Source organism: Chinchilla lanigera, unplaced genomic scaffold (assembly GCF_000276665.1).
Source record: "Chinchilla lanigera isolate Chin_1 unplaced genomic scaffold, ChiLan1.0 scaffold00018, whole genome shotgun sequence".
In the NCBI taxonomy this organism is placed as follows: domain Eukaryota; kingdom Metazoa; phylum Chordata; class Mammalia; order Rodentia; family Chinchillidae; genus Chinchilla; species Chinchilla lanigera.
This window is the reverse complement of record NW_004955419.1, coordinates 23583253-23599095: the sequence shown is the minus strand read 5'-3', so window position 1 is coordinate 23599095 and position 15843 is coordinate 23583253.

The window sequence follows — 15843 nt, the reverse complement described above, 5'->3', positions numbered from 1 at the left end:
TAGGGTTAGACAGTTGAATGTTGGCTACCAGAGGCTGAAGAAGAGGAGATAAGAAAAGGGAATGTCTAAATATTAAAACAGAAACACTAAATCTGCTCGAAGAGAGAATAGGTAGAACTCTTGAAGACATAGTTGTAGGCAAAGCTTTCATGAATATAACTCAGATTGCATGGGAAATGCAACAAAGAATCAATAACTGGGATCTCATCCTATTAAAAAACCTTTACACAGCAAAAGAAAAGAAATAACGAAAAGAGTGGAAAGACAACACACAGAGTGGGAATATATCTTAGCCAGTTGTCCCTAAGATAAAGAACAAATATCTAGAACATATACAGAATTGAAAAAAATCAGAACCCCCAAATTTTAAGAACCAATCCAAAAATGGCTGAGAAGAATACTCCCTTTTCAGAAGAAGAAATATAAACAGCAAATAATTATCTGAAAAAATGTTTAAAATCACTGGTCATTTGAGAAATGCAAGTTAAGACAATGCTGAGATTCATGTCACCTTAGAAAATATGAGGATTATCAAGAAATCAACCAGTAACAAACGCTGGAGGGCTGCGGGAAAAAAGGAAAACTACTGCATTGTTAGTGGTAGTGTAGACTGGTGCAGCCATTGTGGAAAACACTGTGGAGATTCATCAAAATCTAGAATTGGAGATCTCATTTGATCTGGCCATTCCCCTTCTGAGCACTTCCTAAAAGAAATAAAAACATCATACTGCAACAGTATATGTGCATCCATTTATAGCAGCACAGTTTATAGTAGCTAAATCTTAGAAACAACCCAAATGCTCATCAACTGAGGAATAAATAAAGAAATGTGGGTTTTCACATAATTTACTCAGCTATAAAGATGGATAAATTTGAAACATTTGTAGTTAAAGGGATACACCTTCAGAACATACCCTAAAATGAAATAAATTGAATTCATATGTGTCAATATTCCAGTTTCTCTGGTAGGAGATACTGAATGTGTAAATAAGGAGCAAAGTATATGAAAAGTATCACAAAACAGAAAGAAATCATTCAGAAAAACAGGGGGCTAGGGATGGCAGATTGGGGAGGAAGGAAACAAAAAGAGTTCATACTCTTAAATGAAATAAATCAGATACACAAGTTTAAATACCATATTGTTTCTCTAGTGGGAGAGACAGAAAGGGGAGATAAAGACCAAAATGTAGAGTGAACACTGGAAAATAGGACAAAAGATATTCAAATGAGGAGGAGGACAAGGGATGGAGGGGGAGAAAAGGAAGAATGGGAAAGGAAAAAAATAGAAGGAAGAAGACAGAAACAAAATTTGGTGACTAAGGACAGGGACAGGAATTGAAGGGATGAGACAGGTTTGGGGAAAAAGAATCAAGGAATATCATGCACAGCTACAAACTCACTCTGATGAATGTGATCATTATGTATATCTAAAATGTACCAACAAAATTAATTAAAAATGACTAATTCAGAGATAAAAAATGTACATTAAATGATCAAAGGTCACAACTTTTCAGTTAGAAGAGGGAAAGATAGTATCTGGTGATAGGTTGCAAAGAAAGGTGAGTATGATAAATATGAATACATTGTGCATTTCCAAACTGATAAAATAGTAGATTGAAAATATTTCACTGCAAAAAATTAATAAATGTATAAGGTGATAGATTTGTCAATTAGCTTGATTTAATAAATCCACAGTGTTAATAAAGAATGTTACATTGTAGTCTCAGTGGAGATCAATTGAATAGCTTCATTTTCCACCCCTTTGTAATGAAACTGCATTGTCACACCATCTGAAGTAGCTATGCTAGCCTCAAAGAAAGTAGACTTCAGAACAAAGGAAATTATCAGAGATGAAGAGGGACATTGTGTAGTGACAACAGTGTGGATCTGCCAATAATATTTAATACTCTAAATCCACTAAATAACAGAGTTATAAAATATATGAACCAAGTGGGAGTTGGTGGTGTATGCCTGTGATTGTGGCACTCTCAGAGGCTGAGGCAGGAGGATCTGAAGTTGCACACAATGTGGACAACTTAATAATAAAATACTGTCCCAGAATTAGAAATAAAAAAGGCTGAGAGGTAGCTCAGTGTGATAACCTTGGTTCAATCCCTGAGACTGTAAAAAATAATCTTATGATGTAACAAAAGCTGATAGAACCGAAAAGGAGAATAGATACATTCATAGTGGTAGTTGGAGACTTGAATGTCACTCTCTCAAAATTGATAAAGTCACTAGATTGAAAATTATCAAGGATAGAGTACTCAACACAAATTGACAGTCTAATCAATATTTGCTGAACACTTCCTACAACAACAACAGAGCACAGATTTTTCTGAAACACCCATGAAACATTAAAATGAACCACAGTCAGGACCATTAAGAAGAAATTTTAAAGCATTGGAATATATTTAGAATGTATTCTTGAACAGTAATGTAATCAAATTAGGAATTACATAAGGTAATTCAAAGTAACAGAAAATTTCCAAACACTTGTACATTAAACAATATATTTTTGAACACTATGAGTCAGAGGACAGCAATCTTAAGAGAAGAAAACATATGCCTTCAATTGTCTCAGAAAACAAGTACAACATGTCAAAATCTCCAAGACTCTGTTACAGTAGAGAGGAAGGGAAGTAGTAGAATGATATGCATACATTAGAAAAGAAGAAAATTATGAATCAATTATCCAAACTCCTATCATAATATCTTAGAAAAAGAGAAGCAAATGTCCCAGTGCAAAGATGGTACTTTTGAAAACTCAGAAGGAAATCAATGAAACTGAAACCAGCAAAGCAAGAAAGAAAATAATCAATGAAAATAGTCTGATTCTTTGTAAAGGTAACCAGTACTTGGATTGTGCCATTGTAGGGTCTGCCTGGCCCAGTCTGAAATCCATGGGGCAGGCTGTCAGGAAGGCAGGTTGAAACTCTCAGATATGGGCTGAGAGTCCTGTTCACACACAGAATTTCTTCTCCATCAGGAAAGCTTTGGCTCTGTTTTTGAGGCTTTCCAAACAATTGAATCAGGCCACATTTACCTGAGATAATATTCCTTATCTAAAATGTACTGAGTATCACATCTACAACATGCTTTCACTGAAATATACAGATCAGTATTTGACTGAATAACTGGAGGATACAGTCTTCTGAGAAGATGTATCAAAGACCATCACAAAACTGACACATGTCATCACTCATCCAAGACTTAATGTTTTCCTCTACTTTGAAGTAAAATCTACCTGCTCCAAGTGCTCTTCAACATATTTGATGAAGCGGGTAGGTATTATTTAACAATGAGGCTTACAAAAATGTGGAATTTATATTAACATGTTGGGAGAGATTATTTATACACAGCTTGGCACAAGGGCTCCAGATAGCAAAGAGTCAGTTGCAGCTACTTAAACTGTGTGACTGACCAAACAATAGGTCTTAACCTGGATTGCTGCAAAAACAAGTGTTTAATGTAAAGAGTTTCCTGGAGAAGTATTCCCAGAGATGAGGAAGTGAATGAACAAGGAAAACCCAAATTTAAGGACTACTTTATCAAATTGGCCACTGCTATGCCATACCAGTACTCCATCCTATGAAGCCTTCTGAGGAGCCTTAAAAATGTATCTCAAAACAATTTCCTTATGGAATTGAAGTAAGAAACATTCCTCACTTTAATTATGTTCCCATTATTCAAAGGCAGGCTAGTGAGGATTGGTTTCTTCCACTTCTGAACTGTCCATTCGTTAATTCCAGGTAGATTCATAAACTAAGGTGCTTCACCCTATGCTGTCATTAAGATATTTGACAGGTACATACGGGCCGCATGCTAATTAAGCTTAGTCATCAACTTTATTGGCTTGTGAGTCCCTGAGGTGATTAGTAAAGCATATTTCTGGGTGTGTCTGGGCTGGTTAAAGAGGCATGACTTCAGAGTCGCTATCTGGTCCCTGATGCTGTCCACTGCTCTGCCTCTTGGCTGCCTCGAACTCAAGCAGCTTTGCTCCACACACACTTCTGCCATGATGCGCTTGTCTTGGAGCCAGCTGACTGGACTGAATCCCCTGCAACTATGAGCAAAAATAAGCCCTCTCTCCTTTAAGCTGTATATGCAAGGTTTTTGGTTTCAACAACAACAACAAAAATAATGTAGTCATCTAAATGAAGCCAAGAGAATTTAAGCAGCATTCATATACGTGTAATGAATTGTATTATACAACAATTACTTCAATCTTTTTATATTGTGAAGTGCTAAAATAAAGCGAATTTTCAGTCAGATTTGCTTCTTCCATTAGGCAGGCTATGGTAAGAGAATTACTTGTGGTTTCTTCTATAAGAATGTTTTTCATTTGCAAAATAAATACTAAGAGGAGTTCATGAGACAATGTATACTAAGTTATTCAAAAATGTTCATTTCTTTCACCGTTCCACTATCAATTTAGCAGCAGCTAATAAGCTTATATTGTATTCATACAGTGCTTTTAAGTTAACAAAAATTAAACACATCATTGCATTTGATCACCATAATATACTCCTGTGATGTTTCCAGAACACATACAGTGTTCTATAAATGAAAACACAATGTAACTAGTGAGTGAAGGATTTGTGTCTTGAATTTATGTGGTTCTCTTCAAATACAGTGTTCTTTCTTCTATATGATACTCCCTCCTAAAAAGTATCTAGTTAACTTTAAATTACATTTATCCTGCATTAAATTTGTAGTTTCTTTGAGATTATTAGCATGAATATTGCTGAAATTCACTCATTCTCAGTATACTAAACAGTTAATAATCATCACAGGAAGCATACATTTTTTCCTTCTAGAAAAGATTATGCTTAAATTAAGTACAAATGCAATAAGCAACTGTCATTATGTTCCTATTCTTCAAGGGACTAAATCTCAGCATATTTCTCTTTAGGAATTTTTGTTACAGTTCAAAGAGATCTATCGACTACATGGTATGACTATTTATGAATCTCATAATGCAGTCTAAGAACAATGTTTAATACATTTTATACTGTATGTCTATATCTCATAATGAATGATAAAACCATTTTTGTAAAGGTTTTGGAAGTTACTTCTTCAAACATATCTTCAAAGATGAGGGATGAAAAAAAATCATCTTTCTACTCACTGTATAATGTATTATAAAGTGTATTTTCCTCTTCTTTGTTCCCTATCCTTTTTCGTTTGGGTAGAAATGAACTGTACTTTGAGACTTTCATCAAAGTATATTCACTCCAATTTCCCCCACTAGTTATAAAATTGCTTCATTTATGCTTTTATAGTGTTGTCAAGGCAATTCTTATTGAGATGAGGAAAGCCTTCCTCTCCCTCTTTCAGAAATTTTGCTGTGAAATTATATCGCCAGTTGTCATTAATAGATTCAGTGGATTTCTCTTCAAACACACTGCACATTGTCTATTTTAGAGTATACATGGAACATAGTTTCCTTTTTTATACTACTTTTCGTTTTTAAGAAATGTATTAAACTATTGTTTTCAAATTCAAATATCAAGTTAACTGCATTTGAAATGCTTATGTGTTGTTTTGCAAAACTTACATTCTTCAAATATCTATTTCTGGAAGTGGTTTAAATTTTAGCACCTGAAAGTTTCAAAAATTAGATAAACCATGCATATGTCCCTCTACACTTAATTTATTTAAAAACAGAATGCAATGAACTGCACAAGGTTATTAAGAGTTATTCAGGAGCTGAGATATTTATGTTTTAACAAATTACTCTCTTCAATAATATATAGAAACACTGAATACGACATAGCTTGGTATTTATGGTACCAAAATAGCGCATTTTCAAACAGAATGGATATTTTGACCAAACCAAATAATTTAGAAAATGCATTTTAAGGTTATCTTTATAAGTCTTAAGAAAACCATTTTATTTCTTAAAAGAGTATAGATTTCTATGTACCTTGTTTTCAGTGACTTATTTGGTAAAGTTGTTGTACTATATCAAACCTAGGCATTTTCGCATGAGAGGCTATGTCATAGTGTTAGATCTTTCATGTTTAGAACCATTTGGTCCCTCCATTCCCTTTCCTATTTTCCTCTTTTCACTCTAGCAGGTATTTTTTTTTTGAGGTAAAATCCTTCCTACTTAGATTTTGATGAAAATTTTAGTTTCCATTGCTTTTCCATCCTACACTGCATGATTTTATTTGTTTTACAGTTTTTCCATTTACTAGAATGGTGGATTGATGCAGAACTGACAAAATTGTGTGCATGGCCTACCCAGGGTGCAAAGAGAATGAAAGTTTGTAGTTTTTCAATGCATGGTCACCTTATTCCATTTCAATCACACCTGCCCCAATCACCAGAACTTTTTTATCTGGAAGTCACCAAAGAAAGAATATGACAGTGGAGAGGGAAATCATATAAATTTGCAGCTATTAAATAAGGTGATGAGTGAGGTTCAGAAGAGTGGCCATGAGTTCAGGAGAGAAAAGATAAAGGACAGCAAATGTTACTCAGCTTTCTTCTATGCCATAGATATAATAGAGAGGATGTCAGTTTAGATGCTATTGTTTTAAAGTGAAATTAGAGAACTCGGAGAACTCTAAATCCCAGGTATATATCTAGGATTAGATGTGATACTCTCTCACATTGTAACTGATCCAAGGTGAATCAGTGATCTAAATAGGGTAGGACCTGTGGCTAGGGTCATCACCAAAGCAGCAGTTGTGTTGTTTCTGTAAGGATAATGCCCCAAACTGTCCCTTTAAGATTCCTGTTGGTTATCACAGAGAAACTTGAACACCAGAGTGAATACTCAGTCCAAAGCACATATTAGGGATACTTCTGGACAGAGTGTATAAGGAGTGTGCATAGGGAGTGTGTTTAGGGAGACAAGGGATTTCCCACCTAAGTATGTCTGCACTGAGGGTTATTGATATTATGGGAGGCTTTAAGAAATTTATCGAAGGGCTAGGACTAATTTCCTTCAGTGTGTTACACAATAATTTGAACATTTTTTATTACTGCATAAAAAGGCTAAAGACATCAAGTCATTTTCATGCCTGTGAAGAAAAACATTTAGTTGGCTGATCATGCAGTAGTCGAGGCACTTTATATTTCTCATTTGAGAAAGTACACTGAGTGGAGAATGCCACATAGGAAAATCCAGGATTAAATTACATAACTTTCCATAGTGTTTTGTGACATTTTAAAGATTTAGCAATTTTAGAGACTTTGATGAAATTGTTTGCAGTTGCTTGAAAACCTTTTATAGGAGAAGAAATGCAGTAGTGAATAGATGGGGCATTGGGAGAACAGAGATGAAACGAAAAACAAAAATGTCCAGTTCCAGAAGATGTCCAGGCAGTTGGGGAATGCAGAATTCTCTGATTTCAACTATTGTATGCTGGGAGAAAATTTTTAAGTGAGATTCCATCCTGATTGTTTAGGTGAGTGTTTCTGAGGTTGACATTTACTTTCTGGGAAAATACGGCATTCATCCCATATTATGAAAAAGCTATTTTATTTTGATGCAAGAAATATATGACAACATGCTTTTTGTAATAAATTTTATCAAAGTTATTATGAATACCAAAACTGATAACAAAAACAAACTAATGACTGTTGTAGGTAACAGTCACCGTATACCTGTTTTGTTACAACTCCTGTGCATGAAAATTTTCTAAGACTGTTACTAGAAAAATTTATATGATAAAACAAGTCCACATATCTAATAAAGCAATAATTTTCATCCATTCTCCTCTCATCTTCGCTAAAATCTCATTGCTTGCGTTATTTTTGTCTAACAAGTGTTCCACATCATTTTTCGGTGTGTGGGTTTTATTATTTTTCCTTTCAGAACTTATTTAATTGTCTGTCTTTCCAGGCTGCCACACTGAAGAATCACAGACTAACATAAAAAACGGAAATTCATTTCTCATAGTTCTGGAAAATGAGAAGTCAGTGATGAAGGCAGCAGATGTAGCATCTGGTGAAGACACCTTTTTATATCCTCTCATTGTACCCTCACAGGAAGAAATGGTGAGGACTATATCTCTGGGCCTTTCCAATAAGGCAATAGTATATTCCCAAGAGCTCTGCTCCTAGGACCTGTAGACTTCACAAAGATACCACCTGTATATGCTGTGGCCCTAGGGAGGAGGAATTTAACACATGCATTTTGTAGGTAACAAAAACATTGAGACCATAACATTTAGTTTGGGATGCAGGTTACATTATCTCTTTGTCTGACAATCTAATATACCTGACTTAAATCACATGAGGTGTGAAAGACAAATTAGGCAGTGTCTTCATTACTTTCTCATTGCTGGGACAAAATACCAAAATCTACAAGTTAAAGGAGGAGAGGTTTATTTTGACTCACAATTTGAACAGGTTTCAGTCCATAGTTCACTCCAAGGCAGAGTGCCATGGCAAGCAGGAAGCAGTGACCGGGCATCAAGGGAGGATGGAGGAGATTTGTGTAAATATTCTTCCAAGTCACATCCACAGGGCATATCTCTTTCACGAAAGCTCACATCCCTATGTCACACCCAGCTATAAACCCACTAGTACACTAATCCAGTATCACATACCAATTGTCTGTCACCTCCCAAAAGCCTCACCTATAACCCTAGAGGTTTGGGGGTATATCTAGATAAAAAACATAATAGACAACATAATAAGCATGCATATTGGAAGACAAATTATTTACCTATTTTGTACAAAGCTGGTTTTACTAACATAATCTTAGTATCATTTATTTTCACTTTTTTCAGTAGGAGTAATGAACTGGAGTTGAGAAAATTCACTCATATTGTTTAACTGTCTTCGTGAAAATCAGCACCCACAGGCATACCGAACTGTGACCATATTCTGAGGCTAAGGAAACCAAACAGAGCTAGGGAGGATGACTTAAAGTTCTACTAGGGCTAGAGAAAATTTATTTGACAATTATACTATTACTTTCTGTTGTGTACTATTTTATAAAAAATAAGTTTATGACCCCAATTATGGTTAGGTAAGGAAATTCTTTTTGTAATTTATGTCATGATGGGAAGCACAAACTGTCTTTCATCTAGTTGTGTGAAGAACAAGTCATATCATTGCTCTTTTGCATGCCCCTGAAAAGAGATATGAAGATTTTACTTCCTTGTTTTCTATATAGAGATCAACTGGAAATATTTCACAAATTAAAAAAATGGCATATTCAATTCATATAATATTTTGTATATGCATTAATGTCAAATTTTCTGTCATTTCTTGTGTATAGTTTTGAAAACACAAGTGGATTAAATAAGTTGACAAGTATTTTATATGCTTAATACCTCTCTTTCAACAAATACTGTTTGTTGTTGATCAGTAGGATAACATAATTGACACATATTAGTATACTGCTTCAAACAAAATTTCCAAATAAAAGCAAAAACTTTACAAATCAGATAGTGAAGATGGGAGAAGAGAAAACTCTAAGTGAAATGGTACTCCAAATGGGACACTCATAGTCATTATTCCTACGAGAAACTATTCTATGAGTGACAGAACAGTAAGAAAAATTTGGCTAGCAAAAAGTGTCATAAAGGAGCTGATTGGTTGTCAGAAGCAGTTATTTTTTATTGCTGACTGTCAACACCATCAATGTGTTTGAGTGCATTTACATTAGTGTAATGAATTGCTGTCCTTAAAACTTGGCCTTACTAGCATAAGTTATAGGTAGCATAAAATACGAGGCAAAACAGAAGTAACCACACAGCTAGAGAAGAAGACAGAATAAAGAGTCCACCAGGAAAAAGTGGCAACCTGAAAAAACACAGAGGAACTAAAATCATTAGTTTGACCACACAATAGAAAGGTTTGAAAACAGGAATGGTTGATTACATTATGATCACATTAGATGAGAAATGTATTCTAAGCGTCTGAACCTTCTTTCAAAGTGATGTTTGGAAATATCGATTCAAATACTGTTGTATCTGAATTTTTACAGAAAATGTTTTAAGTGAAAATAGACTATAGTTAAATTAACAAAAATAAAATGGTTAAAAATCAGGGATAAAAACTGAACTAATGGAAATGTGTGAAATAGTGCATCATTTAGCAACAGAGTATCACATATTATAGGAAAAGGAAAATTATCTGCTTAGGAAGAGTGTCAAACTGTCTGCAAATTTTTTTTTTTTTTTTTTTTTTGGTTTTTCTCCGGTACCGGGAACCGAACTCATGACCTTGTGCTTGCCAGGCAGACGCTTTGCTGATGAGCTAAATCCCCAGCCCCCCAAAATTTCATTTTGACTCTTATGAACTGATGCTTACTTAGCAGATAACCACACAGCAAGTTAGCCTGGTCTATGCTGGAAAATAAAATATTGAGGGTAGAAGCATGCCGTGTCTCTTCTGAGGATAATAAGACTGCAATTGTTGATTCTTTATGTGGATATGAGAAGACAGGTGATAGTAAGGGAAGTGATTTGAGAAGAAATACTTTTGTTATTTTAATAATAATATTAATAAAATTAATTAATATGTATTATACATATTTACAGGGTGCAAAAGGATCATTTTTCTTTTCTAATTTTTAAAATTAATTTTTAGCTGTCAACCCCCCACATTTTACATATTAATGAGATAAGTGATGTGTATATATATATATGTATACACATATATTATTAATACTTCTGTGACTGGATTCTATCTGCCTCACACTCTGGTTATGTTTGTCTTAGTCTATAAAGATGAGGAAAGACGAAAAGCAAAAGGAAAAGGGGAAAGGAAAAGTACCAAACCTACTTCAAACTAATGTACTTTATGTCAAAGAAGGGCTCATTGCCATATACTTATCAAGCCAATGCTAAGGAACCATGAGGATTTTCATTTGCAAAAAGAAAAGGACAAAAAAAGAGATCAAATCACGCTCAAATCTGTCTCTTCAGTGAACAGGGTGTTTTGGAATTTGAGCAGGCATCAGGTCAATGGGAAAGGGCTCATAAGCTGCACTGAGAAGCTTGGTGGGAGAGTCTGAGCAGATCTGCCAGTCCAGGGGCACCTTGTCAGTAATTCTGGGCTGCTCTTCAACTGTCAGCAGCGTGCCTTGCTTCTAATCTAGGTCTGTGAGTACCAGTTCTCACTCCTCAGCTTCCCCCACAGAGACTTTTGTTCCTACCAGGTTCTCCAGGTCATTTTAGGTCAGGTCCTAGGGCTCTGCACCTGTGTCCTGAAAAACAACTTGAACAAATTTGAGGAAAAGGGAAGCTGTCATTTTGTCTGTTTCATAAACACAAATGTCATTTGGAGGGCTATAGATTCCACTTCTTAATATGTAAAATGAAAAAAAAAATTAAAAGTCATTAATAACAATAGGCATGATGTATCCATATATGGATTTTATATGAACTCAAGAAAAAAATTAATGTGGAAAATTTTTATAATTTGACAAGTATGATGTAAGCATAAATTTTTTAGTGATTAATATGTTTCATATGGTTATAAGAATCTGACCTTCAGCAGATCAGATTTTTCTTCTCCCAAAATGTGATATTCTAGGACTAAACATTGTGATTATTTTTATATATTTTCATTATTAACTATACTGATAATGGTAGAAGGGAGTTTCCTTCAAAAGATAAGTAGTATTTTAAAAATTTCCTTATGCTATTTTTGAGACCTGATATATGGACAATACTATCAGTTCTAGAGACTTTCAAGTCACCAGAGGAGGTCTGAATGGCGTCCCTAAGCACAGATAGTTAGCTGAACTCATCGCACCCGTGACTTTAAGTAGAGATGAGACACTGACTTTTATCACAGAAAAAAAGGCTTGTCAGGGTACCTCAGCAGCAGGCATACAAAAACCTTCTTTAGGTACAAAAAAAATTCACACTCAGAAGGGAGTAGAGGCCCTCAAATCAAGGGGCATTACTGTCTGGGACGGGCCATTTTTTGCTTGTCTTGAGAATGTCTTTATTATGGGTGATCTAAGCTATGTTTCTGTTCTCTGTTTGGCTATGTAATGGTATGTTAGAATGCAAAACATTTGCCTGTGTTTGAAGTTTAGAGTTGTGCTAACCACTTTCTCATGTGCTGCTTCTTTGAGGATGAAAGTGTGTGGGAGGAAAAGCACAGGCCTGATTCACAAATGAAAATCATCAGCCTAATTTATAGGCTTAAAATTCATTTTTTGGGGGATAAGTTTTCTGGACACAAAAAAAGGCATTGTTAGCTTGGGTAACTTTGTGTTCTGAATCTTCAATTATTCATGATACTACAATTTTAAAATTGTGAATTTTCTTGTCTCCTTTCTACCTACCTTTGTTTTTATTCTATCTTAGTAAAACTGATCCTTTTGAAAAACAAGTATTTCTTAGGAACCATTTAATTTTTTTCTTTATGATCACCTCATTAGTGTGAAGTCATTAGTTGAGCCATGCTCCAATTCACTAAATTGCTTAAAGCTGGAATTCAAAGCCAGAGCAAGAAGTTGAGCTATTCACTTCGATGTCGGAACTGAATTTATTTTTAGTTTGATTGTAATTCTCAGAGAAAGAATATTAGTTAAGGAAGATTCAATTAAATGTGTTTAAATATTGATTAAACCAGTAATTTCTGTCCTTCTATAAGCCACTTTAACTTTTATATAACATATTGCCAAGACTCAAAATAGTAGTTCCATAGAATAATCTCAGAAAATTTGGAAGATTTATGTATTCATTCCTCACATGTCCTCTAATACTTCAGTATATGTTGTCTTGTAATACAGTGAAAATATTAGAAATGTGGATTTTAAAACACTATCATTTTCTTTTAAATTTTTGTAGGTGTTGTATAGTTTTCTTTTGTTTTGTCACATATTAAGTAAGAAAAGGACAGAGAAGTCAAAATTTAAACACTGCATGAAGTCCACATGAAACTCAAGCGCTGTCATAATATATGATCTATTAAAAATGACTAAACACTGAACAAGATACATGAAAGAATCCTGGACAAATCACATCCAAACTAATTTAAAACAAAACAAAATAAACAAGGAGAAAAATGTCTAAAATGTCAGCATAAGTATACGATGGAACAATGATTTGCAAAAACCATGAGTTATGAGGCAAATATGTCTCAGTGCTTTCTTCTATGGCTCATGAGTTTAGGCTTTTTTCCTCTTTAATTTTAAACAATATTTCATGTTCTATGAAAATTCTATGAAATTCAAATTACAGGGTCTATATATAAAATTTATTGGAGCTCAGCTCTGATCATTCACTTATGTAATATGTATGATGGCTTTAATGCTTAAGTGAAGGAACTGAATTGATGCTATGGAATCTATGGCTTTAAATAGTTAAATTATTTACTACCTGGGATTTGAAGAGGACATTTACTGGCTGCTGATAATGATATTATATATGAACTTAGAATTAGAATGTCTCGATTTAAATTACCAGAAGCACTTTGGTACTAAATGGTTGTTCACAGTGACAACACTATACATAAATACATATGCTATATAGAAATTATAGATTCATTTCTGAATGCATATTTGATGTTGCTTACAGTATTTTTACATCAGACTGAAGAGTACAGAGAAATCTGAAAAGGTTCTGTTGGAAATATTCTTCAATTCAATATGAACATTCAGTGATTATTAAATGAAATAATTAGATTAGCTTGGATTTCACTTTTAACAATTATTTTTAAAAATGTATGTATTTAACAACCATAAAATATCTATGCTCTTGCTCAACTTACAAGCCATTAAATTAGCCTATCATTGTTTTAAATATTCTGGTAGAAGATATGTGAATTGAGGTCAGACATAAATGACACTCTGTCATTCATGGTATTACTAATAGCCAGTTCCTGAAACTCCGAGTCATTAGAGAAATGACCTGAGAACTAGAAGGTGCAAACACACCCAGTGGAATGTAGGAAAAATCATGAACCTAGACAATTTCAATTTTTATGATGGACCATGAGCATTCTCTCTCTGACTCCAGAAATAGATGTTGACTTTATAATACGCAGCAGGAAGCCTTCTTGATCTTTGTTCTAGAAGACACTATCTGTATTTGGTTGCTATACAACTGTGTTCGAAAATATTGCTTGGAAGAGGTGTCATTCTGTGCCTCTGCTGGCATGACCTACAGAAATGCAGTACACTTAAGGTCCATCTCACAATTATATCTACGTTTCTTTTCTACATTTCTTTCCTTTAAGTAGATTTTGCCATTAGTACACCACTGCCTTGGCCATTCATTAAAGTGATAGAGGATGGGACCAAATGCACTCACAATTTCTCAAATAGCACTGAATTAGGACTACCGTCATCAGGGATCCAAGCAGCAGAATAAGGCCACTCTGCAGCAATAACCTCAACTATCCTTGCTTTCCCCACCTCTTCCATTCCAGCACCCACTCAACTGAATAAATGCTCCACCAATTTAAGTAATCAGAATATACTGTAGGCGAGAGAAGATCTCCTTACTTCCCCTTCCTATGTGGTTTCTTTAGCTGGATCTAATAAACAAGAGCTGATTAAGGAGAAGGAAAACACCCACAAAAATTGTCTTAATTTTATATGTACATAGGAATCTTCACAATAGAGTGTAGTTTGAAGAAATGACCAAATAATGATGCTTTTACATGTTTTAGACAAAGAACAATAAATGTATTAATAAATAACAGGACAAGTGGTTATTTTTATTGTGATAATAAATTATAGCTAATAAATTCTGAAGATGCTTTAGAAGATATGGGGGTATGTGTAGAACTGATGGGAGAGTAAGTGTTACTTCAGAGTTTATCCAGGTACATTGCAGTCCCAGTTACCAGGTTCTGGTGATCAAGGCTATTTTTTTAGCCTTGCTGTGTAAAAGACAACCCTCTTGTATTAAGCACTTTCCTGCGGTTAGGACAAAACACTTGACACCAACAGTTTAAAGGAGGAAAGGATTGTGTTATAGTTTCAGAGGGCTCAATCCATAGGTGCCTGACTATAGCTCTGATGGGGAAGAAGAGCCCAGCAGAGGAATGCTGCTCGACCCATGGCAGTCAGGAAGCACAGAGACAAGAGAGAATCCAGGAACACAAATATACCCTTCCGGGTCATGACTCTAGTGAACCAAATCTCCTAACTCTAGGGAAAGAGGGAAGGTAGACAGTGAAATAATGGGATGAAGCTCAGTAAGCTTTCTGGCCAATTCTAAATAGGAAGAGTTACACCTTTGCTGGAAGGAGCAATTAGGCAAGAGCTGAAAAACAGAATTTGACTGCCAAGCACCAAGCTTAGCCAAAGCTGGCTGCCCTTCCCCACCTTCAGTAAAGTACAAAGAAGACAAAATGGGGAGAGTGCTACATAAGAGAAAATACACTTTATAAAATATAAACTCGTACCTAGACACTCAGGTACATATTATGCTCTATGTCACTGCACCAAACATACCTATACCCCTTTATTAATCAGTCACTTGGTCTAGTATGTAAGTTTCTTTTTTACAAACTCATAACTTTCAGAGATGAAACCCTGGCAGGACAAAGAAAGCAAAGTTCACTTAAGAATGTATACATAGGCTATAGTGGCCAAATAAAGGTCCTAGGGCCTGAAACAGCCAATGAGATTATGCCAAGCATGGGGATGAGCTGGGGAGGGACCTTTTCTATCATCTAATAAAAAGGACTGGAGAGAAACGCCCTTGGGTATCCAGCTTCAAATCACCTGCCTTCTCACCACGTAGCTGTCTCTGCCTCATGTCTCCACCTACTTTCAAATAAAATATTTTTGCTTTCCCTTCTAAACTTTATATTTCTAGTGCTTTAGTGATATGTTTGTGATTCCTGGGTGGGTGTGGTGTATAAGTGCAGTACACATCACTGGGTGTGACATAGCCAGGC